The sequence below is a fragment of the Myotis daubentonii genome, chromosome 3 (genome assembly GCF_963259705.1).
Source record: "Myotis daubentonii chromosome 3, mMyoDau2.1, whole genome shotgun sequence".
Lineage (NCBI taxonomy): Eukaryota > Metazoa > Chordata > Mammalia > Chiroptera > Vespertilionidae > Myotis > Myotis daubentonii.
Window position 1 is genome coordinate 50,939,432 of NC_081842.1, and position 27,894 is coordinate 50,967,325.

The 27,894-nt window shown below is 44.4% G+C and overlaps 1 protein-coding gene across 9 annotated transcripts in view; it reads right to left on the minus strand.

The window, feature by feature from the left end:
• MB21D2 (Mab-21 domain containing 2) overlaps nt 1-27,894 on the minus strand; it is a 121,605-nt gene that overhangs the window by 20,470 nt on the left and 73,241 nt on the right. The window contains exon 2 of one of the 9 annotated variants that reach the window (XM_059687399.1): nt 26,512-26,572. The exons of 6 other annotated variants lie outside the window; for them this stretch is intronic. The gene's annotated coding sequence lies outside the window, so the exon portion shown is untranslated. Of the gene's footprint in view, nt 1-11,343; nt 11,665-26,420; nt 26,573-27,894 lie in introns of all 9 variants that reach the window. 2 more of the 9 variants (XM_059687401.1, XM_059687402.1) reach the window with 2 other exon arrangements.

Genomic DNA, 27,894 nt, shown 5'->3' on the forward strand with positions numbered 1-27,894 from the left:
AGGTGAGGACTACACCCTCCATCTTGCCCCAGGGTAAGGGCTACACCCTCCATCTTACCCTGGATCCTCCATTTTGGGGCAGCCATGTGCTCGGCAAGGCTTCTTCCCGGAAGCCCAAGCCTCTGCTAGCCACACCCAGGACTTCTTTAAACTAACCAATGACAATCAAGGGAAGTGCGCGCCATAGATACGACCACATCCTGTGTAACAAGACTCCGACTTGCGCCTGGCCAATCAGCAGGGCCCACAGTCCTTTCTCCTCCCCTTACTCCAACCCCCTATAAAACCCCTCTTCCCACAGGGCTAGCTCTCTCTCTGCCACTTGCTGCTGTGTCAGTAAGGAGGGTAGGGGAGCCGAGCCCAGGCTTGAATAAAGACTCTTATGCTTTTGCATGGGACACGGCTGGCTCCCTGGTGTGGTTTCTTGGAGATCCTGAAATCTGGGCATAACTGCATAAGCTGCCAAAGGAGCTTCCTAAAGCATGACTCATTACATCACGCACCTGCTAAGAATCCTTTGATGGTGCCCTCATCCCACACTCTGAGCCAACCACCATCTCAACCTTTATTTTACATGCCCCTCCGTGGCTCCATCCCCACGGTGAAGCCCCCAAACTATGCTGGTTCCCCAAATATGTCCTGTGCTTTCTGGTTCCCAGCCTTGGTTCACTCTTCTTTTTGCCCTTCATCCTTGCCTGGTGAAATCCTGCCAATTCTCCTCCTAAATCTTTTACCTCTAACCCCCCCAAATGGAACACCTGATATTTTATGGGATTTATAGTGTGACTTGTATTACAGACATTCCTATGTCTCACACAAGAGCATGAGTTTTCTGAGGTCAGGGATGGAGCCTAACTCACCTGTGTCCTCCTGAGTCCTCTCTATCTGGGGGTTAGGCTACTGAGATCTAGAACAGACTGTCCTGATATAGAATGTGACGTTGTACTGTGAACTGGCTTGTACAGACTGGCAAATGGTTCAATTATGTCAGCACAATAAAAGAAGTGTCAGTTGTGGATGAAAAGGGGCTACATGCTAACCTGACTAACTCAGGGAAGGCCTGTGTGGCGGCCTTGTAAACTCAGTGACCTAAAGTAACCACAAAGAATGGTCTGAAATTAAAACCTTTCATCAAAAGCCATTTATAATGGTTAGTCATGCCCTAGGGCCAGTATCTTCCCTGACAAAGATCAACTCAATCATTACTGAGCCTATTGTCTTTTTGTATCTAAGATAACATAGCTGTGGAATGTCAGGGTAACTTGTGTTTTTTTTCCCCCCCTCAGTTTTTGTTTTTTTTTTAATTTCAAGAAAAACGATTTTAAATATAATAATGTTACATGCAATAAACATTAATATCTCAAAAAAACATTTTAAATATGTTACATGCAATAAACACCAATTATTCAAGAAAAATGATCTTACATATACTAGTGTAATATGCACTATACATAAATATTTCAAGAATAAAAGGATTTTAAGTTTAATAATATTACCAAAACTGTACTAACATAGTACAGTTTTTTCCTATCACAAAAGTTGTAGGAAATATTAAAAATCTGCAAATAACAGGATTACTTCAAATGGGTTTTGAGTGATTTGCTCATCACCCTATTTTCCCCACAGTCACTGTTGTTTTTAAAAAGCTGTGGATGAACAGGGCCACATGCTAACCTGACAAGCTCAGGGAAGGCCTGCATGGCAGTCTGTAAACTCAAAGACCTAAGTAATCACAAAGGAGAGTCTGAAATTAAACTTTAACTAAAAGCAGCTAAGGTGGGTAGTCACATCCTGGTAGTATCTTCCCTGATAAAGTCAATCTTCACCTTAACTGAACTTATTGTCTTTTTGCACCTAAGATAACATATCATTGAAATGTCAGGATAACTTGTAACTTCCCTCCCCCCCCCCCCCCCCCCCCCCCCCCGATCCCTCAGGACACAACCATATGCCCTAGGCGTCAGGACAGATACCACAAATTCCTTCATTGTTATTGTTATCATCTTAATTGTTGACTCTTAACTATCCTGTACCCCCCCTAAGTAAAAGAAGTGTCTATGATTTTACTTTTTATTCAATCCCAGAGGTTAATCTACCACCAAGGGATTTCATGTAACCCACTTACATCTCCTCCTTGGATTGTAATGCATAAAACAAGGTGAAAAACCGCCATTCTCCAGAGCTGCTTCCCAGCAACTGTCGACAGTTTGGCTCAAATAAACTCACAACAATTCTTTACAGGTTTGAATGTTTTTACATTAACAAGGTGATTTCACAGAACATGAGGATGTTAAGGAATGTGTGCGCTGTTCAGGAATGTGAAATCTGTACTGTTACATAAAGGCCTAGACTAGTCTCAACCAAGGACAGAAGTCAGCCTGCTGGTCAGAAAGGGAATGATTACTGATTGTCAAGTCCCTCTGGGCAATTCCTTTGAATGTCAATTGTTTAAGTCAGCTCTGGTCTAACTGCAACTCAGACAGGCGGGGGAAGGACAACCTGCCCTGAGCAGACAGACTGTAAGTGACTTGTGGTTTTCCTGGAGAGCTGAGCCCTGGAGAGCGCTAGAGCCAGAGGTCGCTGGGCTCCTGAAGAGGCAGAGGACATCTAAGGGAAAGGGCACAGAAAGGGGAGAAGGGAAAAAAAGATAAAAAGGAAGGTGGGGGTCAACATTTACAGTGTCTGCTATGAACCAAGTATATTGTCTGTTATATCAATATTTACATGCAAAAACCTTTCCATGTGAGGCTTTATCCTCAATTGACATGAAAAGAAAGTCAGGCTCTGCGGTTTCAGGATTTGCCTAAGGTAACTAACAGGCTGGTCTGAGCTCCAAATACTGGCTTTTCACTGCAACAGTGGCTTCCCAAGAAGTACCAAGGGCCCAGCCTCCCTGAGAGCCCTGCAATGAGTGGAGGGTGTGGGCAGGTGGGAAGCTAAGGAGACTGTGCCTCCCACCCCCACCCCAATCACCTTTATTCCTTTTACATCTTGGGCTTCCTCTGATGCTTCTATTTGAGGTAAGTGGCTGATAGTTTTAAAAGGGAGGGGAAAAGGTTTGAAAATCACTGCATCACAGCTAGCTGGCTACTTCCCAATTCCGCCTGAGGCTGGCCTTCAGCAGAAAAATAAATCAGTGCTTACAAAAGATCTACTCTCTACAGAACGCCGCTGTGGGGTCCCTAACTCCCGGCTCTAATCATTCCAACGCTGTCTAAAAAGGCTCACCTTGTGTCAACCCGCTGGCTCATTTGCCTGTCTCTCCCCCTTTCCAGACATTCCAGCAGCTCAGGAGCCTGCGGAGGTGCAGGCACTTGGGGAGCAGAGCCTCAGGTCTGCAGCCCGTGCTCTGGGGAGGAGTGGTGGAGTCCCAGGAGCTGTGAACTTGAAGCAGGACCCCCAGGCCCAGTCCTGGTGCTCCCTGAGAGGGCGCCACCTCCCCTCTCCTGGCCACTGCCTCACTACCAGGAGTGGCTGGACAAGACCAGCAATTTTCAACCCGTGTGCAGCAGTCAGGGGCACGGACCTCTTTTCCCTTAGATTGTTAAATAAAAAGGGACAATAGCCAATACAACTATAGCCATCTGCTATGAATGAATCAAAATTATATCTATTTTTGTCAGGCCAGCAAAAATATATTTTTTGGTGTGCCGCAGAATTTGAGTAATTAGTTTACGTGTGCCATGAGATGAAAAAGGTTCAAAGTCACTGGACTAGACAGTCTTTCATGTTCTTTCTGATTGTCAAGAGGCTATACAGAAAAGGAGTGTGTTTCTGCATTGAGGGGAAGGAGGGGGAGATGTACTAAGTGTGAGTTTGTAGTAAGTCAGAGCCAATAGGTGTAAAGCACATGCCTACGACACACGCAGAGGCAAGCAGACCTCCAGGCAGATTATTTCTCTAAAAGCCATGAGTACTGAAGAACAGATGGGAGGGAAAGACGGTATGAATGCTGATAGAGCTTACGCAGAATGGAACAGGGTACATCTTTCATGCTCCTGAAAGAACAACTAACAACACTTAGGTAACCGTAGATCTTCCCAAAAGACCTTTGGAAGTCCTGAGGTGAGGCTCTGTGTTGCAGGGAATGGGTGCCTGTGGAAGTTTCTTTAAAGTGGTTACACAGAAAATAACAGGCACTGGATTTATAGCCAGTCTCTGGGCAATGAATGATTTGTCACCTTCTCCTTCTGGTATTGATTCTTGCCTCAGACCCACTATGGATGACTGCTGATGAAAATGCCAACGTCCCGGTGACTACTGGCTGGGTTTGCAACCCTCCTCCAGCATCCTGCCTGGCTCTCCCTGCAAAGGCCCCACCCTCCTCAGAGCAGCTCATCTGGCTTCATCTGCACACATCTGGAGGTGCCTACAGGCAGTCCTCGGGTTACCCGGGACTCCACATACGTCGTTTCGTGGTTACGTCGCCATCTCCCATTTATTTATTAAAAAAAAAAAGTTCCGTCATTTCGACGTATGCATAATATGTGCTTTATGTTTTTTATTATTTATTTGCCACAAGTAAAGGTCAGGAGTTGTTATCTTTCTTTTTAATTTTTTTTTTTTTTACTGTTTCACTTCATTACTGCTGTGTATGTGCTCCATGTGAGTGACGTAGGTGCTTATGTAGGTGGGTTCTGACTTACAACGAAAATCGCGTTAGGTCGCGCTGTAAGAACGGATCTCGTACCCGAGGGCCTACTGTACATCATGCAGCTTCACCACCTGTTTTCTATTCCCAGAAATCTATGCAAAACACACAGAAAACTCTGACATCCATCCTTCAACTAACACTGTACCTATCATTTATTAGAAAATGCTCTTGGATGCTGCTGCCTTCCAGATATTGCTAACGCTCCTATCCAACCATTCCTGGCCTCTTAATAATATAACCTATTTACTGAGCATCTACTGTGGTGCAAGGGTTTTGTATGAATTGTCTTTCGTTTTCATGATGGCCCTGAGTATGGTGAAGAAATGGAGACTCTGAGGTTAAAAACTTGCCAAAGTTAGACAGTCTGTGGGTCTGATCTTTGGACCCAGATACCTGACTCAAAACACAGAGCTGACTTACAAACACTTCACACAGGTAAGTGGTGAAAACGGTCCATGTCTGCTTTTCCCCCATTTCTCCCATCATCCACACAACTTCACTCTTTCCCTGAGAGATGGCAACGTGACCGCAGCTTTTAAAGAGGAAATGAAAAAAAGCTGGCAAATACGGAGTGGACAAGGAGAACTGGACCTGGAGACATTTTCAGGCCTGAATCTTCTGCCTTTCCCCTTTCCTTGTGCCTGACATTCTACCCATCAGGTTCATTTTCACAATTCAAAAAAGGAAAACAGAAATCGCTTCTTGGGAGTTAAGGTTCTAATTTCCATTTCCTCCTTCGTATAAATGTGTTCAGTCACCAGGGGACATCCTATCCTCCCCACAGTGGAGACCAGCTGCCCTGCCGGAAGGGGAGGTCGGACTGATTTACAGATTAACAAAGGACCGCAGTGGGCATAGGAGTGCTCGGAGGCCCAGAGGACAGAGGTTAGAGGTTAGAGGACAGGCAGTGCCAAGGAGATGATCTGTTAATTTCAAAAACGGTGCTCAGTTCTCTTCCTTCCTCCTATGTAGACTCCTACTCCCCAAACACAAACTAATAAGACAAGTATTACAGTTGAGCTGCAAGTTGAGTTAAAGTGGCACCTGTGAACCTACGAATGATTCAGAATGTTTTACGTGGAAATATGTGATCTGCTTCTAAGTAATCAAATATACAGGGTGGGGCAAAAGTAGACAGTTGTGAGTACACACAACGGAGTTTATTTTGTATTCTTATTTATTAATTATTGTATTATTTCCCACACAAACAACTATAAACCTACATTTGCCTCACCCTATATATCCACAATATCCCTAAATGTGTGGCTATCAAGAGACATTATTCACAGAAAGTCACAAGCTAATTATAAAAGCCACAAACAAGCTTAATAGTATTAATTTACACTAATAAAAGAGAAAAATGGTAATTGGCATACGAGCTACCCTTTTCATTGGCTAATCAGGGCTATATGCAAATTAACTGCCAACTAAGATTGGCAGTTAACTGCCAACAAGATGGCGGTTAATCTGCATATGTAGGCACAATGCAGGGAGGCGAAAGAGAAAGCAGGAAGAAGCCCCCTGCCACTGACAGTGATCGGAAACCCAGGGGGGAGCTAAGAGCTGGGCCGCCTTTGCCCTGCCCCCCAGCCATGATCGGAGAATCAGGTGCTTTTTCCGCCGTGGCCAGTGATAGCAGGAAGTAGGGGTGGAGCCAGCGATGGGAGCTGGGCACGGTCGAAGCTGGCAGTCCCAGGAGCTAAGGGTCCCTTGCCTGGGCCTAAAGCGAAGCCCACGATCGCGGGGCCGCTGCAGCTGCGGGTCCCCGCTGCCAGGGCCGGATGCCTCAGCCAGAGGCGTTAGGCCTGGGCAGGGGCGGAGCCTGCAACCGCGGGGAGCTGGGGGTCCCCTGCTCAGGCCTGACACCTCTGCCGGAGGCCTCAGGCCTGGTCAAGGGGCCGATCCGGTGATTGGTGATCGGAGGGTGATGAGGGTCAACTCCTCTGGCCGAGGCATCAGGCCTGGGCGGGGGGCTGGGGGTCCCCTGCCCAGGCCTGATGCCTGGGCCAGAGGCATCAGGCCTGGGTGGGGGGCGGAGCCGGGGATTGGGGGGATACGATGGTCCCCTTGCCCAGGCCTGAAGCCTGGGTCAGAGGCGTCAGGCTTGGGCGGGGGGTGGAGCAAGCGATCAGAGGGAGATGGGGGTCCCCTGCCCAGGCATGATTCCTGGGCCAGAGGCCTGAGGCCTGGGCGGGGGCCAGAGCCAGTGATTGGGGGGAGATGGGGGTCCCCTGTCCAAGCCTGACACCTCTGGCAGAGGTGTCAGGCCTGGGCAAGGGGCCGATCAGGCGATCGGAGGGTGATGGGGGTCTACGCCTCTGGCCAAGGCATCAGGCCTGGGCAAGGGGCAGAGCCAGCAATCGGAGGGGTCTGGGGGTCCCCTGCCCAGGCCTGATGCCTGGGCCAATGGCATCAGGCCTGGGCTGGGGGCAGAACCAGTGATGGGGTTAAATGAGGGTCCCCTGCCCAGGCCTGATGCCTGGGCCAATGGCATCAGGCCTGGGCTGGGGGCAGAACCAGTGATGGGGTTAAATGAGGGTCCCCTGCCCAGGCCTGACGCCTCTGTCAGAGGCGTCAGGCCTGGGCAAGGGGCCGATCCTTCGATTGGAGGGTGATGGGGGTCAACGCCTGAGGGCTCCCAGTATGTGAGAGGGGGCAGGCTGGGCTGAGGGACTCCCCCCCCCCCACACACACACCCAGTGCACGAATTTCGTGCACCAGCCCCCTAGTTATTTAATAATATTAATCCAAAGGAGAACGGGGTATGGGAACCTTGTTCATTCCTAATAGAAGTTGTTTCTAAATATAGTTGAAGAGGAAAGCCTGAAGCACCCTGGAGAGTGGCTTCTTGTGCTTCATTGTAATTTGCACAAAATGAGATTCAATAGAAAAGATAATATAAGTCCATTTTAGACACCAATTTTGATTTACATTGTGGGACAGAATTCATTAATAAAATGGGATCGTACCATCTAACTTTATTACTCTCACGTCTTTTAAATATCTACCCAGAAGTTATCCCTAACAGATGTAACAGCAAATGTAAATGACTGGGCTTCCCAAACCATAAAGTTCAATACCAGAGTGACAGTGAGGGACCCTGCATGAGATCCAAAGGCATGGGGAGGCCCTAAACATTTAAAAGAGCCTGAGCTATTACTTTTGAGACGGTGACACTCTCTGTGGCCATAAGCAGGTCACATATCCTATATGGCTTTTGATTTTCTGTGTGCAAAATGGAAGAAAATAGTCTATGATGCAATTCACCTGTCTCAAAAGTGCACGGGTCCTTAAACCATCTAGTCTACCTGCTACACTCTGTAGATGAGAACACAATGCTAAAACCTACAAAGCTAGTGAGTGTCAGAGCCATGACTAGCTCAAGGTCTCCTAATTCTTACCCCAGTGCTCTGATACCCTGGGGTATAAGAGCCAAGTGTTGGGGTGGCGGGATGGGCTATAAATGTACAAATATAAATCCTTAACAGGACAGCCTGGTCATTATATTAATGCCAGCGATCAGATGACATGCACTTTCTACAGTTTCCACTACAGATCTGATAGAATATGAAAATATAATATGATAGAAATCATCTGGACACCTTTATAAGCCAGTATAGTATTCACGCAAAGTTAAATTTGCATTTTTATACATATTTTCACACTGAATATTCTGTGTTATAGTGGCTTACTTATAGATGGCTTTAGGCAAACACATTTTTTAAGCAAATACATTTAAAAAGAAAGTCAAGATTACCTGTAAAGAAAATCTGTTTAAACAGGTTAAATCTAATGAATGCCATACAAATATGGATCCAATTTGCTTTAAAAACGCCGAGTAAACAAACATCTGAAAATCTGAAATGTCTGGCAGCTGGAGAATTCCTGAGTCTATCTACTCCCAACTCAACAAAGCGCATTTCTCCAAGATAAGTCCACTCTTCTGACTGAGAGCCGGACAGACAGGAAAAAGATTGCTGCTGGCTGGCTTGGACACTAGGTACACATTTGCATAAGTAAAAGGTTAGTTTTAAAGGACCAGTCCTCAGGCTAACCTGTCTTATTCAAATAAGATTTGTTTTTTAATAAAACTGACAGATCAAAAGGATGAGAAAACATAAAAATCTTGGAAATACTAGTTGGCTCCTATGCCAAAACATAACAAAAATACTACCAGAAAAAGGATATCGTGTGGACAGCCTAATGACCTTTGGGGCAAAAGACCATAAAAATCACTGCACCTCCTCCCTATGCTGGTATATGTTCAGTAGGAAGTTGTCTCTGTGAGAACTCTGTAAATGTAAACAGCAATCTCTTGTGTTGGCAATATGTCCAGCTTTCCCAAGAGAACCCTGGACAGGACTAGGGTCAGATCATGGAGGGACTTTAATCCCAAAGAGAGAACTTGACACTCTTTAAGACTTGCCATCCATCTCCTCCCTTAGACTGCAAGCTCTCTGAAGACAGGAACAATGCTCCCAGTGCCTGAGGCCCTCGCTGTGAAAGTCCAAGGCTCATTGGCCGGATGAAGAAAGAAAACATGACGAAAGAATGTTGGGAGGTGTAATAAGACCTCAAATATTTTGGCAAAAATTTCACGTTACTTTTTTAAATGAGGAAAAGTTTAAAGTTGGGTTTTGTTAGGAAATAAGAGAGAAAGAGCAAGTATGAGAGAAAGCGTAAAGGAGGTGATAGGCTGAACTTTGAAAGAAGGTATTTGAGGATGTGGGTGGGATTCTAGAGCTGGTTCTGCCAATTATCTGACTTCTGAAAAAAAGAATGAACTTTTCTGAGCATCAGCTGCCTCATGTGTGAAATGATAAATATAGACACGAAATACCTTTCAGCTCTAACGATCTGATGAAACTAGCTGATGTTCAGAAAGGTGTGCTTGGCTTCAATTGTGGTCTGCAGACTAAGGAGGAAATTATAAAATATCTTCTTAAAGTTTTCATTTTAAATTTTTAACCTTTTATAATGTCAGCACTTTGAATGTTAGTCTCTTATCATCCCTTCTCCAAACATCATTCCTTCTCTCTGCACCAAGCACAGCCCGTGTTCTAGCACATTCTGCTCTACACAGAAAAGGTGCTTGACCTCCTGGAAGGCGCACAGAGCACAGTCCATCTTCCTCCTAATCTTCACCTTCTTATTTGAAGGAGCAACTTAAAATGTGAAATCGTTGAGGCGCTTTCCTTGAGTATGTCTCACATAGGGGTTCTCCTATGAGCTTTCATACTAGTGGGGGCTCCCGCCTAACATGTCCCTGATTCACTACTTACTTACCGGTCTCCCTGTTAGAAAGTAAACCCTTGAGAGTAAGGGTCTGGTGGTGTTCTGGCCTATTCCCTATTTTATTTCTAGTTCCTAGCACAGAGTCTGGCACAGAGTAAGCATCCAAAACGCTTACTGAATGAATGAGGAGATGAATGGGGAAAACGGAGGTCTGGATCAATGTGTGTGAGGAGAGAGGGGGATGCAATTCGTTGCAGGCAAATTCTCTTGCCAAACAAGTCAAGAAATTGAGCCAGGAAGAGACCTTAGAAATCATCTGGTCCAACCCCCCCATTTTCCAGACACCAAGGAATCTTGGCATAGTGCCCCATGACATATAAAAGAATGTGTCAGGAAACATATAAAAGAATATTAGGAAAAGCAAACATTCTCTCTAATAGATGAAGATAGCGGCCCACATAATCCGTAAGTGGAACTTAAAACTGTTCGCAGTGTTGATTTTATTTGGCCTTCATTAGTGCTTCAAATGTGTCCACCTATTACCTAGGGTGTCAAGTCTGCCATCACCCAGGCTCAATTAGCATGTAGATAAGGAGTCTCCCTGTCCCTCTCCCTCCTGTGTTTCTGCAGCCTTGCAGTGCTCATTAGCACCTCCAACAGAAGGCTGAGGAAATGAAACTCCAATTTGTCAATGTCAACTGTTGAATCAGCAAGTTGTATCAGTCCCACCCCCACATGGAAGTGTTTGGACAATTCTGAATCAACAAGATGCTGGCAGCTGTGTTCCTCCGGTTGGTTCAGTAATTGCATTGTTTCCTACTGTGCTCTGCGGGCTGTGAAATGAATTTATTAAATAACCTACACAAAGGAAAGGAGGTGTGGGCCAATGGAAACAGCTCCGGGCTAGGTATTGGGAGACAGTCTTTAAAGGCTCTCTTTGACCACTAGCCTTGACTCCAGTGTTTTAGTCCTCAGGCTCCAAGCTATTTAAGAGGATAATAATTCTGTCCCGGGCAATAGAGAAATCTCTGGCACCTAAACCATGTGTGCTCTCCTGCCATATAACGCTTTAATGTTTATCCAGTTTTCTATACATTGGAATCTAGCATGCTTACTTCCAGCCTAAATTATGCCCTTTGAGTACGAGGGCATTACATAAACTTGCACCCAGTGCCTGACAGGATACACTAGAATCTGTGAGTCTCACTGGCCACTTCACATTAGAAGACAACGGTTAGGAAAGCAAAATTGAGCCCAGGCACAAGTGGTGTGTAATGAAGGGATTTCAATACATGGTATAGAAACCAATTCTATTGTCTTCAGTAAGTTTGCCAATTGATATTTGCCAGGTGTCTTGGGTTATTAAAACTAGCTAGTGTTTTGTAAATACCGGCTTCTATTGGCTATGTGATGGAGTAAGAAATATTTTCAAGTGAAAATGGAAGGAAACTTACTTGGTTAAGTTTCATAAAATCCACCCTATTTCAGTTAGTGTTAAACTGGCCTCTAAATCTCAGAAGGCAGACAGGGTTTGAGATTATAGAGTGTGTCCCCAGAGTCGCCTGCTGGGGGGCAGTGGGGAGTCTCCCTGGCTCTCTGGGTTAGCTGGGCCCGAAGTAGCACAAGTTCTCTTGGATCCTTGGGGTATATTTTTTCTGGAAAAGGAGAGAGGAGGCTGAGTGAAGATGTGACTGGGGAGGACACCATCTCTTCAACCAGGAGTATGGCACTCATCAGGGCTCTAATTTTGGCTTCAATTGTTTTTCCAGTCTTTCCTTAGAAGCAAAAAATATAAAAATCATAAAATAAATAAACAAAACTGAAACAAGGCTCTCTCTCAAATTAAGAAACAGAATTTCAATTCTTACAACCTCCCCAACCGATTACTTTATAGATCCAGGTCCACAATCATTTACTGAACTCTACGCACAGCCCAAGGCCCTGGCCAGCTTATTCTCTGATGGATTCCTCACCCTGGGCTTGATGGCTCCACAGCGGGGGTAATGACTGTTAAGGTTTCGATGAGGCATGGGAAGCGCAGCCCAGCGCTGAACATCCCAGAGAAGTCTATCTTAGGTGAGCTAAGTGCTCTATTTCCCAATCTCTGTTTTGAACTTCACAAAAACCCTGGGAGGCAGGAACTGTCGCTATCTTACAGAGAAGTTAAGTGGCTACATGAGGACTCGAAGTCAGATAGTAAAAGATTTGGAAACTACAAGCAGGTCTGGCGCACCTTAACTCCAGCCTGCTTTCTGAGACAAGAAGCTGATGTCAACCTCTGGGACATTTTGTTCTTTCTAAACTGGGTGGCAGTGTCCAACAAGGCACTCTTCTGAATAAATTAATGGCACTGTTTTGCCTTTATTCCTCCTCTCAAAGAAAGGAGACTGGAATATGGACATAGACGTTCCTTACTGCAGTTTTTTGTTCTTCAGATTCTGGCGGACTGCAAATTTACTTTATTTTCTAATTAGACGCCCAATAGCCAACTGCAGGTCAACAGTGTGATGAGCAGTACAGCGCAGTGAGTTTTAAAAAGTCACCCACAAAGCCTCACTGAGATGGAGGATCAGTCCTACCTGGGATGTGAGGTGGACCAAGGCAGGAGGTCAAGGTTTCAGCTCCCTTCTGCCTCAGGACTGGAGCCAAACCTGTCCTCCCGACTCACACCTGCTGTAGCAGGTCACTTCCCCATTCGGAAAATGGTGGGTTTGAACTCGCTGATAGATATTTTAAAGTCCTGATTTTTTGCTTATATACAATGAAATCCACCCTTTTAAAGATACAGTTTGAGTTTGACAAAGGAACATAGTTGTATAACTACAGCCACAAGTAAGGCAAAGATTTCCAACACCCCAAAAATGTTCTCATGCCCTTTTGCCTACGCAGGTCCCAGGCACTCTCTGATCTGATTTCTGACCCCTATAATTTTTCTGTTTTCTGAACGGCATAAAAATAAAAGAGTATGTAATATTTTTTTTTGAGTATGTAATATTTCATGACTGGTTTCTTTCACTTAGCATGATACTTTTAAGGTTCATCCATGTCACTGAATTCATCAAATTAATAGCTTGCCATTTCTTATTGTGGAACAGTATCCCATTGTATCAATGTGACACAATTTGCTTATCTACTCACTAACTGGGTTGTTGCTAGTTCTTTGGCTAGTATGAATAACTGTTGTTAACATTTATACACAGGCCTTTGTGTGTGAACATAAATTCCCCCCCTTTTTTTCCCAGTTAAATACTCAGGAGTACCGCAGCTGTGCCATTTGTTAAGTGTGTGATATGTATTTAACTTTCTTATAAATTGCCACACTGTTTCCCAAAGTGGCTGTATAATTTTGCATTCCCAGCAGCGATAGTGGGAACATCCCACTGGTTGATATTTAATGGGGAGGCTCAGATAATAACTAATTCCTGTCAATGTCACATTAATGTGTAGGCTCTTCCGGAGCAAAGGCCCCATGAAATGCATCTCCATCCCCTCCGCCAGCAGGACGACAGATACAAAGTAAGTGCCTGCACTCCATGTTGAGAGAGCCGCCCCCCCCCCCCAGTCCCCCCAGATTTGATTGTCTCATTATTCTGTTTTCCCTTCTCTGGACAGCTTGCTCAGTACACACTAAATACAGTGGGGCCTTGACTTACGAGTTTAATTCGTTCCGTGACGGAGCTCGTAACTCAAATTACTAGTATGTCAAATCACGAGTGATGCTGGGCTGATGTTGTGGCGTTCACTTTGATGTTCGCCGTGCCAACTAGCGGTGGGGTATCTGAAGCTGGCTCGTAACCCGAATTTTAGCTTGCTACTCAAAATCAGCCGAGACATGGCTCGTATCTCGAAAAACTCGTTAGTCGGGACAATCGTAAGTCAAGGTCCCACTGTACCAGCTTTAGGTTACAACTGTTTGAGATGGACTGCAAAACTACCACCTACTAGTTGTGTAAGGTAAGTGCTTTCCCTCTCACAGGCTTGGCTTCCTCCTCTGCAAATTGGAAGTGATGATGACCTTACTCTCAGGTTGTTGGAGTAAACGATGCATGTATCCGCTTGGCATGTAATACCTATTCAGTAAACAGCACTTTTAGCTTCTACAGTTGTAGACTGGCGTGGCTGAGAAAGAAGCGGGAGGTGATCAATTTGATCCCCTTCCCAAGGGCCCTAACAACCACTAGAATGAGCAAATGAAGTTCCCTGTGTTCCACAGCGGAGACCTCACCTTGTTTTCCAGCTAATTTCACAGGGTTCAGGAGTCCCCGCTCAGCACATATTATGTTGCTGTATTCATTGTTCTATTTATTTGTAATGTGTACGTGTGTGTGTGTGTGTGTGTGTGTGTGTGTGTGTGTGTTGCAGAGAAAAAGAGAAAATAACAAAAAGGACTTAGTTCCTTTCGTGTGGACCTTACAGTCCAACATGTCCCTCTTAATTGGTGTGAAGGAAGACAGAGGGCATGGGCAGAAGAAAGGCAGTGCCAGGGCCAGCCCTCTAGATCTCAGCCATGCAGCTTAAAGTGTGGCAGCATCTATGGGTTTGTGGTTTTAGAGTTCTGAGTCCTCGTGTGTGTGTGTGTGTGTGTGAGAGAGAGAGAGAGAGAGAGAGAGAGAGAGAGAGAGAGAGAGAGAGAGCATGTAAGAGGGGAAACAAGAGAAAGGCAAGAAAGGCGGATGGGGAATCCACTGATGGCAATGAGCTCTGAATAATGCATTGGCACGTTTCATTTTAAGCGCTGTTTGTGTTCCATCCTACCCCCACCCCCTGCAAGCTAATTACCTCCCCATTTTGAGCACCCAGCTGTTGCTGTCTGAAACCTGACCTTCCCTGTGAAGAGGCTGCCAGCTGCAGCGGCTGCCTGCCTAATAATGCATGGACTCTTCTCTGCTTTAACCTCTTTTTCCCATAACCAACTTGTGAAGTAGGCTGGGCTCCCTAGTTCCTTCTCCCCAAACCATTTCTTTCTCTGCCAAAATAAAAGGGGGAGGCAAGTACCCCTTGAGGAGAGAGAACTTGGTTGTAGTGCAGCTCTGCAGAGTGTGTTGCTGGAGGCCTGCTGCCTCTGTTCATTTTGTTGCTCAAAGTGTTGATCACTGACCAGAAGCAAGAGCATCATATGGGAGCTTATGTTCTGACCTTAGACTGCTTTGTGGACCTCCTGAATCAGAGTCTGGGAATTTGTGGGCACAATAAAGTTTCAAAAGTGTTAGAATGGGATAGAAATCCCAGACTTTGCATTCATGCATTTTAAGAGCTTGGCCCTGCCTGGTGTGGATCAGTGGTTAGTGTTGGCACTTGCAATGAAGGGTCATGGGTTTGATTCCCGGTCAAGGGCACATACCTGGGTTGCAGGTTCCATCCTGGCCCAGTCGGGGCGCATGTGAGAGGCAACCCATTAACGTGTCTCTCTCCTATTGATGTTTTTCTCCCTCTCCTTCTTCTTCTCCCTCTCCCTCTCCCTCTCCCTCTCCCTCTCCCTTCCTCTCTTTCCACTCTCCACCCCCCACCCTTCCATAATCTCTAAAATCAATGGGAAAAGTATCCTCAGGTGAGGACAAAAAAAAACAAAAAAAAAACAACTTGACCTAAGGGTATGAGATGGCCAAGCTCCAGATAAAACTGTATTGGAAAAGCAGAGGGGTGGGAAGGAAACAGCCAGCCCCCAATAATCCTCACTTTCTGATACTGGTGCCCTTGTGTCATCCCTTTGGACACTGAGTCAGGGTGGTCTGTGTGGCAAATCAAATGTGTAGAAGTGATAATGTGAGGCTTCTCAAATCTGCCCATAAAAGGCATTGCACTTTTCTAATGATCACTGATATTGAGCACCTTTTCATATATCTATTGGCCATCTGTATGTCCTCTTCTGAGAAGCATCTATTCAGGTCCTCTGCCCATGTTTTAATTGGATTGTTTGTTCTTTTGGTGTTGCAACCACAATGGAATATCCTCACACCTGTCAGAATGGCTATCATCAATAATTCAACAAACAATAAGTGCTGGAGAAGGTATGGAAAAAAGGGAACGCTCGTGCACCGTTGGTGGGATTGCAGATTGGTGCAGCCACTATGGAGAACAGTATGGAAGTTCCTCAAAAAATGAAAAATGGAGCTGTCTAATGACCCAGTGGTTCCACATCTGGGTGTATATATCTGAAGAAACCCAAAACACTTATTAGGAAGGATATATGCACCCCTATATTCACTGCAGCATCTACACTAATAAAAGAGAAACATGCAAATTAACCATCACTCTGCCACTCCGCTATACCCACAAGCCACGCCCACCAGCCAATCAGGAGGAAGTATGCAAATTAACCCAACTAAGATGGCGGGAGCCACAGAGCTGGAGCGAGCAGGAGGCTTGGTTTGCCCCTGGCGATAGAGGAAGCCAAGTTTCCCGCCTGCCCTGGCTGACCCTGGGCTCCGCTCAAGGCTACAAAGTTTCAATAATAGAAGATAAATAAATCCCAGATACCTGCTTCCAGCCCAAAAGGAGAGGCTGGGAGCTTGGTTCACTGAGGGGTGTGGCCAGCCTGAAAACGGCCATCAGCCCCTCACCCAGGCTGGCCAGGCACCCCAGCAGGACCCCCCAACCCTGAAGGAGGTTTGGCCAGCTTGAAAACAGCCCTCGGTCCCTCACCCAGGCTGGCCAGGCACCCCAGTGGGACCCCACCCTGATCCGGGACACCCTTCAGGGCAAACCAGCCGGCCCCCACCCATGCACCAGGCCTCTATCCTATATAATAAAAGGGTAATATGACCCTAACAGCAGAACGACTGGGAATGACTGTTCACTATGACACACACACTGACCACCAGGGGACAGACGCTCAATGCAGGAGCTGCCCCCTGGTGGTCAGTGCGCTCCCACAGGGGTAGCTCTGCTCAGCCACAAGCCAGGCTGATGGCTGCCAGCACAGTGGTGGTGGTGGGAGTTTCTCCCATCTCCTCAGAAGTGCTAAGGATATCTGACTGCAGCTTAGGCCTGCTCCCCGCTGGCAAGTGGATATCCCCCGAGGGCTCCCGGGCTGCCAGAGGGATGTCTGACTGCCAGCTTAGGCCTGATACCCCAGGGAGCGGGCCTAAGCCAGCAGGTGGACATCCCCTGAGGGTTCCCAGACTGTGAGAGGGCACAGGCTGGGCTGAGGGACCCCCCCGCCCCTGAGTGCACAAATTTTTGTGCACTGGGCCTCTAGTGGAAGAATAAAAACTCAGGCCCAAGTGACTGTAACAGAAGGAAGAAATGTTCAGGACCACCAGAAAAAGTAGGGTTCTAAAAGGGGAGAAAGTCATTTTCAGTTAGGGAAAGCTTTATAGAGGAGGTTGACCAGAGAGCCTTACTTTGAATGACAAGCAGCAGTTGGATACATAAAAAGAATTTAGTCCAAAAATATGCTGCTCTTACGTAACATACACAGCAAGATTAATGGTTTTGTGCTGAGGTCCTCAATTTATATCTGCAAATCAGTTGGTCATTATTAGGGAAACTCTGTTTGTCTAAAAGATTGACAGCCAAAGATGTTCCATATGTTATATCAAGAAATCAAGACATATAAAGAAAACCATGTGTCTGCAAAGGCACTGTAAATTACTGTTTCTCTCCATAACCCTCTAGGCTAGGCTGCGTCCACTTGAGGGCTCTAAGGCTCAGTTGGGCTGATCAGTGGGGGGCTTTCTCCAATGCCACAGGAGTCCCTCCTCTCCTGGAGGGAAATAGAACATCATAAACGCTATCTATTCCCTGTGTTGTAGTAGGAGAGCTTCCTTCTTGGTTTGACACTTGTATTATTAACCCTGAAATCATTGAGCAACCGGAGACCTCACTTCCTCACTGATTTTTCCATGTGGAGATCTCCAGATTGGAGCTCACTTCGGAAGCTCTTCTGTGTGAGAAAAAAAAAAAAAAAAAATCCCCTTGTGAAGGCAATGAACCAGAAACCACATGGCTGGGCTCTTGAGCAAAGATCAGGAAAGGGCAAGTCACAATTATTTGATTTTCTTACCTATTCATTCGAACTAATTTATTTTAAATTTTTACTCTAGATTACCCACAATATGAATTACATTATCTGAACATCATTATTACTACTAAAAATAAATCACTTCCTCTTCAATGAAAGTGCACTGTGCTTCTCTTATGTGCCAATAGTTGCTACTCTATGAAAATGCAAAAGACAGAAAAGATTACAGTCACTCAGTATCATGTGTCATAATTCTTTGAGCAGTTATCAGGCACCCTGTAGTACCAGGCACTTTCCTAGGAGCTGGGGAAAGAGAAAGGTGAGCCAGAGACCCTCAGGAGTCATCTTCTACAATTCCCCCATTTTTGGATGAAGAAATCATAGCTGAGAAAGTTTATGTAATTTGAAACCAAGGTCACTTGACTAGTAAGTTGAAGAGCCCAGGCAAGAAGACTCTTTCCTTGACTAGCAGATATTCTATTACCAAAAAAAAGCCTCTTTTTATAGGAATAAAAGCAAATCTGACAACTGTTTTCCTGAAATGAGCCTATAGTTTTATAGGCTAGGAACTGTTGACTAAGGGAATTTTATTATCTCTTCTCCATAAAATAGTATAGTTGACATTGGATCCATCCCGATTTTTCTCATCTAAGTGTGTTCACAAAGTCAGTTTGCACAGGAGTCTTACTTAGCTATTTCATTCCATTTGGAAAGATTATATATTACTGAGAGCAAGACATTTTACTGTGGGATTTAATTTGCAAGAATCCTATATAAGAAGAGGGTAATATGCAAATCAACCGAACTGAGGAATGACCAGTCGCTATGAAGCGCACTGACTACCAGGGGGCAGATGCTCAATGCAGGAGCCGCCCCCTGGTAGTCAGTGTGCTACCACAGGGGGAGCTCTGCTCAGCCACAGCCAGGCTGACAGCTGGCAAGTGCAGCAGTGGTGGTGGGAGTCTCCCCGCCTCCACAGCAGTGCTAAGGATGTCCGACTGACGGCTTAGGCCCGCTCCCCACAGGCCCCGAGGGCTCCTGGACTGCTAAAGGGTACAGAATGGGCTGAAGGGACCCTCCCCCGAGTGCAATGAATATAGGGCCTCTAGTTATTTATAATAGCCAATACATGGAAGCAACCCAAGTGCCCATCAATAGACAAGTGGATAAAAAAGTTGTGGTACATATATACAATGGAATATTATTCAGCCATAAAAAATGAACTATTACAATTTGCAACAGCATGGATGGACCTAGAGGTTCTTATGCTAAGTGAAATAAGTCAGACAGAGAAAGACAAATACTATATGATTTCACTTATATATGGGATCTAAAGAGAAAAATAAGTGAACATACAAAATAAAAAGAAACTCACAGATACAAAAACAGACTGGTGGTTGCCAGAGGGGAGGGTGGTTGAGGGATGGCTGAAAAAGGTGAAGGGACTGAGAACTAGAAATTTTGGTAGTCAGAAAATAGTCATGGGGGTATAAAGTACAACATAGATAATATAGTCAATCATATTGTAACAACTATATATGGTGCCAGGTGGATACTGGAAATATTGAGGGGAACACTTTGTAAAGGATATGATTGTCTAACAACTGTCATGTACACCTAAAACTAACACAAAATAAAATTAAATTTAAACTGCAATTGAAAAAATTTTTTAAAAAGGCATTGCAATGTTTTCCTGCCTTGGTCCCTGGGATCACGTGCTCTGGGGGAAGCCAGTCACTCTGCTGTGGGCACTTTCAAGAACGTGTGAAGAGGCCCACATGGGGATGAACTGGGGAATCCCTCCCACTGACACCAGCATCAACTTGCCAGCCATGTAAGTCAGCCTGTCAATGAAACCACCAGCCCCAGTCAAGCTTTCGAATGACTAAAGGCCACGCCAACACCTTATCTACAACTTCACGAAGAACCCTCTAAGCCAGAACCCCCCAGCTAAGTCACTCCCAAATGCCTGGCTCCAAGACACTGTGTGATAACACTTAATGTTATTTTAAGCCACTAAGGTTTGAGGTACTTGGTTACTCAGCTATAAATAACTAGACAGAGAACTGGGTCTGAGACTGGGCTCCTCCAATTAGTAATGATTTTCCAGTCATATCCCCTTCTTCGTGTCTCAGATGCCTCATCTGTAAAAGGAGCAACCACAGTTCATCAAATCTACAGCACCTTCGACTATACAGATGCATCATTATTTCCTAAATCATTAAGACAGGAAAAAGGTGTCATCGAATTTATACATCATCGATTCTAAAATGCATACCAATTTAGAGAAGAAAAATTGTGGGAAGATGCACATCACAGAATCAATGAAATATGGCCTTATACTTGTCCTGCCCACCACACAGAGATGCTACAAGGTTCAATGGCGAAACGGATGAGAAGGCACCTGGAGGGACCTGATGGGCAGCATCCAGAAGCACCAGAACTTGGAAAAGGGAAAGGACATTACGGTTTCAGACCAGCTAATTAAGCTGGTTTTGCTGGGGGTCATCATCTCACTGTTAATGCTATTGCATCGGGCTCCCATCAAAATGTATGCTCATACTGACTGCTACGAAGCCTGACAACAGTCAGGGGGAAACACCTATAGCAGTGCTGCCTAAACTTGCTTGACCATAAGAAATCACCCAGTGCATTTGTTAAATATACACCCAGGCCCCTTGCTAGAAACTCTGGTTCAGTAAATCTGGGATCGGCAGACAATGGAATCTATATTTTAACAAGAGCCCCAGGCAGTTCTTATGAACACACAAGTTGTAAAACACTGATCTAAACAAGGTAATATACGTCCACTTACTACAATTTTTCCTTGCATCAATCATAACAGAAAACTGCAAACCTGGTTTCCTTAGCAATATCCCCATATAAAACAAATGCCTTTATCTGCCCTGGCTGGTGTGGCTCAGTTATTGGGCATTGTACCATGCATGGAAAGGTTGCTAGTTCGATTCCCAGGCAGGGTACATGCCCAGGTTGAGGGCTCGATCCCCAGAGGCGGGCATGCAGGAGGCAGCCAATCGATGTTGTGCTCTCCTTTCCCACTTCCTCTCTCTCTAAAAATCAATAAACTATTCTTCAATTTAAAAAAAAAATGCCTTCACCTCAGTATAAGATTTTATTCAATGTAAAACAAACAAACAAGCAAACTCTCTTACCAACTAGAGCTTGCCATTGGCTGGAAAACTTACTGAAGTAATGGAAAATTATACTATTCTATTCTGTACTATAAAAATCTTCATAATAAATATATTAAGGAACATGTCTCCTGACAGGCTGGCCTGTTTTCCTTTTTCATTAGTTAATAAAAGTTGCTGGGCATTTCTTTTTTCACTTAGATTTCCCAGAATTTTTCACCTAAAATGTATGCCCCAAAACAATAAAAATATTACTGCTATATACCTTGGTAAAACACACATACACATACACACACAGTTGCTTCTACACAAAACTTTCTGTGAGGTATTTGTTTGGTTCTGCATTTTAATGGTCATGTTATGGTCATGTCTTTTTAAAGACCTTTAAGTCCTTTTAGAACAGTGGTTCTCAACCTTGGCTGCATATTAGAATTACCTGGGAATCTTTTTAAAATCCTGATTTCTGGGCCTCATCCTCCGGAAATTCTATTTCTTTGTTATGGGGTGGGGCCACAACATTAGTAACAAAGAAACAGAATTTCCAGAGGATGAGGCCCAGAAATCAGGATTTTAAAAAGATTCCCAGGCAATTCTAATGTGCAGCCAAGGTTGAGAACCACTATTTTAGAAGTAGGCAGGAAATACATTTTAAAATCAATACTGTTAGGTTTTTTTTTTGTTCTGTTTCTAATACATTTAGACTAAGCAACCACGACCCAATTTCTAGCAACTCTTCTTCAAGTTGTGTGGGTTATCTCCGCTCATGCCAGTCCCCTGGTCAGCTTTTACAACACTGCAAAAGCACCAACCCTATCTTGGCAATGAAACTACTTCTTACTCAAGCCAAATACTTAAGAGAATCAACAGAAAATTTTAGAGTAGCTCCTCAAGAGACTCTTTTTTGTCTTTCTCTGGTGGACAAAATAATTTTCTGACAATTTGACCCAACTATGGCAGCAGATCAGACCAATAAAACCCTTCCCTGCAAAAACAACAAAAACAAAACAACCTTCCACTTTGACTTTGAACATCTTACTCTGTGCCTTCAGTTTTGCACCAGAAATTCATCCTTGACATGCATTTCTAAATATCCCACAAACAATATAATTAAGTCACTAGAACCCTACTATGAAAAGGGCATTTCCTGACAGATGGGAAAACAAATCAAAGCTCAGCATGTCAACTGTTTCCACTTTTCCCCAGCGTCACGGAGCAAGGAGACCAGGGCAAAGATTTCCATAATCAACCTTGGAGACCGAGGTATATGTATAGTCCCAAAAGGAGATGACTAATTGCAACACTTTAGGAGTAGGAAATAGTGTTACTCATTGTTGTTCCAATGAATATTTTGACTCTCTACAAGTTTTTCCAAACCACCCTGGCTGCTCAATCTAACTTCATCCTGTTGTTCTGGAGAAAGATCTTTCACTCTGTGAAGTTCCCCCGATGGTCCCCCTCCTCCCAGTCTCATCTGTCTTCCCATGACCCTCAGACATTCACAACATGGCACCTCATTTGGTTGTCTCATCTGTTTGTCTCTCCTCTTGGATCAAGCTGCCTGAGGTCAAGGATCCAAGTTAATTCATCTCTGACTTGCAGGACCAATACAATTACCTGGTACAAGGTAGATGCTCCCGCAATTTGTGTGAGTTAAAGAATTTAGTTCAGCCCTAACTGGTTTGGCTCAGTGGATAGAGCGTCGACCTGAGGACTAAAAGGTCTTGGGTTTGATTCGGGTCAAGGGCATGTACCTTGGTTGCGGGCACATCCCCAGTTGGAGGTGTGCAGGAGGCAGCTGATCGATGTTTCTCTCTCATCGATGTTTCTAACTCTCTATCCCACTCCCTTCCTCTCTGTAAAAAATCAATAAAATATATTTTTTTTAAAAAAAGAATTTAGGTCAGGGGTTTTGCAGTCTTTAAAAACCTCTGATTCAGATTTATTCATTATGTAAATAAGGACAACAGGCCCAAGTAAGTGATTCCCCACCCCCCAAAGTTTTATACACACACACACACACACACACACAGGACAGACAAGAATCCAATAAATCCAATTCTCTTGTTCCCTAGCCCAGTGCTTTTCTATTATATCACCTCTTTGCCTGTGCAGTTTCCTCTGTCCAACCCTGGTCTTCTGTCACTACCTTTCAGACACTGCAACTTAGCATCGCCCTCATCCATCATTTCTCAACCCAGAATCAGTTCTCATGGGGAAGCCTTCCAGCTGGGGCAGGCTCCTTTGTTATCTGCTTCCACATTTGCTATAACCACATTCCTTTGGAGAATTTATCCCAACATGCACTTATACTTTGAAAAGTACAACTGAAGGCCTAGCTTTCTCACTAAAATAAAAACTCCCTGAGAGTAGAAACATATCTCTGTTGTTGTTGTTGTTCACTGTTATATCCCTCGTGCCAAGCACAGGAAGCCTCACGAATTATGTATTGAATGAATGAATCATTTAAGAACTCTCCAGAATTGGGGAGTGGGTTTGTGGTGCCAATACTCTGTCTCATGCATAACTGACATACAATAAAAGTCACAAATTGTTCTTGTACAACATGGAAAGCTATTTCTGTTTTTGCATTCAGGTAATTCATTATATAAATAACATGTGGCCTTCAACTCAGATGCCCCTGTTTCGGACCCTGGGAAATGTGTGGGCAGCCTTTCTTCTCTCAGTGGCTTTGTAACAGGAAATGCTCCTTACTCATCCTCAGCATAAGACAAACGGGGACCACCAATGTTACGCGCACAGCATTTCTTTTCCAGAAAAAAACTGAAATATCTGTGGGATTATGTCGACAGTTGCTTTCTACCACAGGTACAGACACTGGAGAGGATTGTTCTAATTTGATTTGCCCCCATTGATCTTTTAAAAATTTCTTAAAAGCCCACAACAACTGCAAATTTTATTCCACTTAACCCAGAGAAAGGGCCAGGTCGCATCTCTGATTCCTAAGTCACTTATGGATTCTAGAAAGAAGGATGACAATTTGATGTCATTTCTCAAAACACTGTAACAGCCACTGGGTCTACAACTATTTAGACATTAAAACTATTTCCGGTCCTAAATCTGAAATTAAGAAGTCGATCATTTCTACTGTTGTTTCTCTGTTAATCTGTTTAAATATACCAAAACTTCCAGTTTGAAGATTTACTAGCCTTGATCCTACAGCTCAGGATGAAAAAACTACACTCCTTTGGAAGATCAAGAAAGTGTTTAAAAAAAAAAAAAAGAAGCCCTCCCTCAGACAAAAAGCTTTTGATTAGAGGATGTCATTATTTTTAGAAGTTCTTAGCACAATCCCAATGAAGTACCATTATATCCTGCCCTCCTTGGAGCAGGAAAACATGCCATGCTACTCCTAGTTGGGGTACCTCAGCGGTGTTGGAGAGACAGGAGTGAGATCAGAAAGTATGGTTATATGCTTTGATTTGTCCTGGAGTGGATGGAATTGGGTTGTAAATCAAAAGCCTTAATTATAAACACAGCGCAACCCCTCCCTGGAACTCAGCATCCTCTAAGACTAACAAGGGCATTACTCAGAGTCCCCTTAATAGCAGCATTCTGTGAGTCCAACTTTCACTCTTCTGACACTCAGAGATCATCTTGGCGTTTGTTTCTGGAAAATCAGGGAAAGGTCCAAATGTCTTCACAGTTTTACTCTATCTGTTCAACCTCTGTTATAGACACCCTAGGGTGCCCTGCACCCACCACCACCCATTGCTTCACACTGGACCTCTTTAACACACAAAAATCATTGGGGTGCTTGTTAAGGGGTAAACTGTGTACCCCCAAAATTCATATTTTGAAGCCCGAACCCCTACTGACTCCAAATGTGGCTCTATTTGAAAATAAGACCTTTAAAAAGTGTCAAGTCAAATAGGACCTTTAAAAAGTGTCAACCCCTTACAGCCCTAATCCAATCTGATTGGTATCTCTGTAAGAACAGAACGTTAGACACAGAAAGACACCAGGAATGTGAGCACACAGAGGAAGGACCATGTGAGGACACCGAGAGAAGGGAGAGAAGGAAGCCATCTGCGAGTGAAGGAGAGCAGTCGCAGGAGAAACCAAACCTACTGATGCCCTGACCTTGGATTTCAGCCTCCAGACCTGTGAGAACATAAATGGCTGTTGTTTAAGCCACCTAGTCTCTGGTATTTGGTTACAGAAGCCTTGGCCATCAAGACAATGCTGAACTGATTCATCTGTTTAGATGAGAACTGGATCATCTTCTCGATCTCTCTCCTTTGTCTAATGAAAAGACTTAGTTCTAAAGCAGGAGAGTAACTTTGCCAAAGTCACAGAGGTACTGAGTGCCAGAAGAGTTACCAAAACAGAGCTTGTGGAGCGAAACAGATACCCCTCAACAGCTCAAATCTTTTCTTTTAAAAAATGCAGACCATACAACCTTAAAACTTGGCATTCACGTACAAATGGTGGGCATCACAAACCCTACCCAGTGTGCAGTCATAATGTTGGAGGGACTCATTTTACATCAGGATTATGATATTTTATTAAAGAACTAAAAACATACACTTAAACATGCCCTGTATGCGCCCAGCATTCTGTCAGCATCTACTGCCCAGAGTAGGTATAGGACCTCTTCCTTCATCCCAGAAGGCCAACAAGTTCCTCCAGTGAGTGTCACCACAGTCACCGACTCTCCGTGATGTTTACTTTCCTCAAAGGGCCTCTGAAGTCTGTATACACAGAGAGACACTCAAACATAAACAAGCCTGTTTTCAAGACTAATACCAGGTAATCAGACTCAATATTTGTATTGGAACCTATTTCCATCGCCTAGTCCTGGTCACAGACAGGCCGGATCCAGCAGATGGCTCCACGCCAAGAACCAGTTGGGGCTCAAACCGGATCTGCTGCAGATAGAACCCCCAGGCAGGCTCCCCTACTATAGATGTGAAGATGAGGCCCTGAACGAGAACTAAAGTGTAATTACCCACAGCACACCTTAATTATCAGCACTGAATTACAGAAAAAGGAAAGCGTTCTCCTTCAATGGTTCCCAATTGTATTCCTTGGACACGTTCTGGCTGTTTGCAATGGAGTCATTTCGAAGGGGGCTTTCTTTTTAATATAAATTCCAAAACCCCATTTGTAGGACGTTCTATTTCATGGGTCTGGTTGGGATTAGGGGCAGGGGTTGGGTGAAGCCAGCGAAGTTGAGATCCATGCCAGGACTGGACCAATAACTAAGTGCTATACCCACTAATAACTGTGATACTAACATGTTTATTATAAGCCAGGGCATACAGATCAGAAGGTGACGGCCATTGTACCAGGTCACCTTAAGTCCTCTTATATATACCCTCTAGTGCACCTTCTTTCTAAGGGCAAAGCAGCCCCTTAGTGTCTCTAAGGAAATCCCACCCACAGGGACACTCACCTCCTTGCTCCAAACTGTTTGCTTCCTCGTGGACATGTCCTACCTGTGGTGTTCCTAGAAATCATGCTTGGACGGGCTCTGCAAAACGTACCTACACAACTGCCCAAGCTCTCTGGTGAGGTAACTCCTCTCGAGGACTTACAATCACTCCCCTGCATTTAAAAAATTTATTTATTTATTTATTTAGTTAGTTAGTTAGTTAGTTAGTTAGTTAGTTAGTTAGTTTTTAAATCTTTATTGTTGAAAGTATCACATATGTCCCCTTTCTCCCCCATTGACCTCTTCTAGCCTGCCCCTGTCCCCCCTCCTAGGCCTTCACCACCCTATTGTCTGTGTCCATGTGTTAGGCATCTATCCTAGCAAATCTGAAACATCGATCAGAAAGAATATATGCACCCCTGTGTTCATAGCAGCACACTTCGCAAAAGCTAAGATTTGTAAACAGCCCAAGTGCCCATCAGCAGATATACACAAAATAAAAACTAAATAATGAGACAGAATTCTACCATCATCAGAATGGGCTCTTCTTCAGAGCTCCAGAGAAAAGAGTTTGACTCAGAGTGCAAGTGCTAAGAAGATGGCAATGAAAACACAAAACAACCCTAGGACCCCTAGGAATAGGAAAGTCTCTGAAAAAGCTCATCCCCAATTCTTTTTCAAATCCCCTTCTCATTCTCTCTCCCCCTGCCCCCAACCCCCAGTGTTTTTGGACTTTTTGAATTACAGGACCAAGAAATCCCATGGTTTGGGAGAAACTCATTGTGGGAAGGCATGTAACATTAAAGTACCCCATGGCTATTACTGGGAAAAAGACGGCTGCCCATGCGGAGATAAGGAAAGATTTTTTGGGGAAAAAATACTACTTTTCGAAGCATTGAGGGGTGGAGAACATTCCTAAATCAAATAGAATTTTTAAAAAATGTATCTTTAGCCAGGACGTAAAAAGTCCAAGGAGAATTACAAACATAAGACATTTATGTCCCCTGCAGACATAAAAGACGATCATGAGAGGGAACATAAAAAATCAAGGGGTTCAAGTTTTAGAAAGCCACCTGCAGTGTCCCCCTTTCTACAGAGAATAAAGGGAAAGTGAAACATTTATACTCATCCCACATTTTGAAAGTCAACGAAAGGGGCCAGAGTTTTGTTCAAAATCAAAAGGAAAATCAAAGCTCCTTTTATTCAATCACCATACGTTTAAGCTTGAGGGTATAGCAAGAACTTTTCCTTTTTTCTTCTCTTCCCATCCCCCCAAACACCCTGGCACACCACACACACACACACACACACACACACACACACACACACCTCCCTCTGAAGCTGAGTCAGAGTATCTAGGGCAATTTATCAGGCGATATTCCAATTTAAACTATAGCCCAATCCCACCGAATCTAGGAAACCCAGTCTCTTTCCAAGAGCCTTCCCTGTTTGAAACAGATGAGCAAGGTTTTGTGGTAGGAAATTTCTTGTGTGG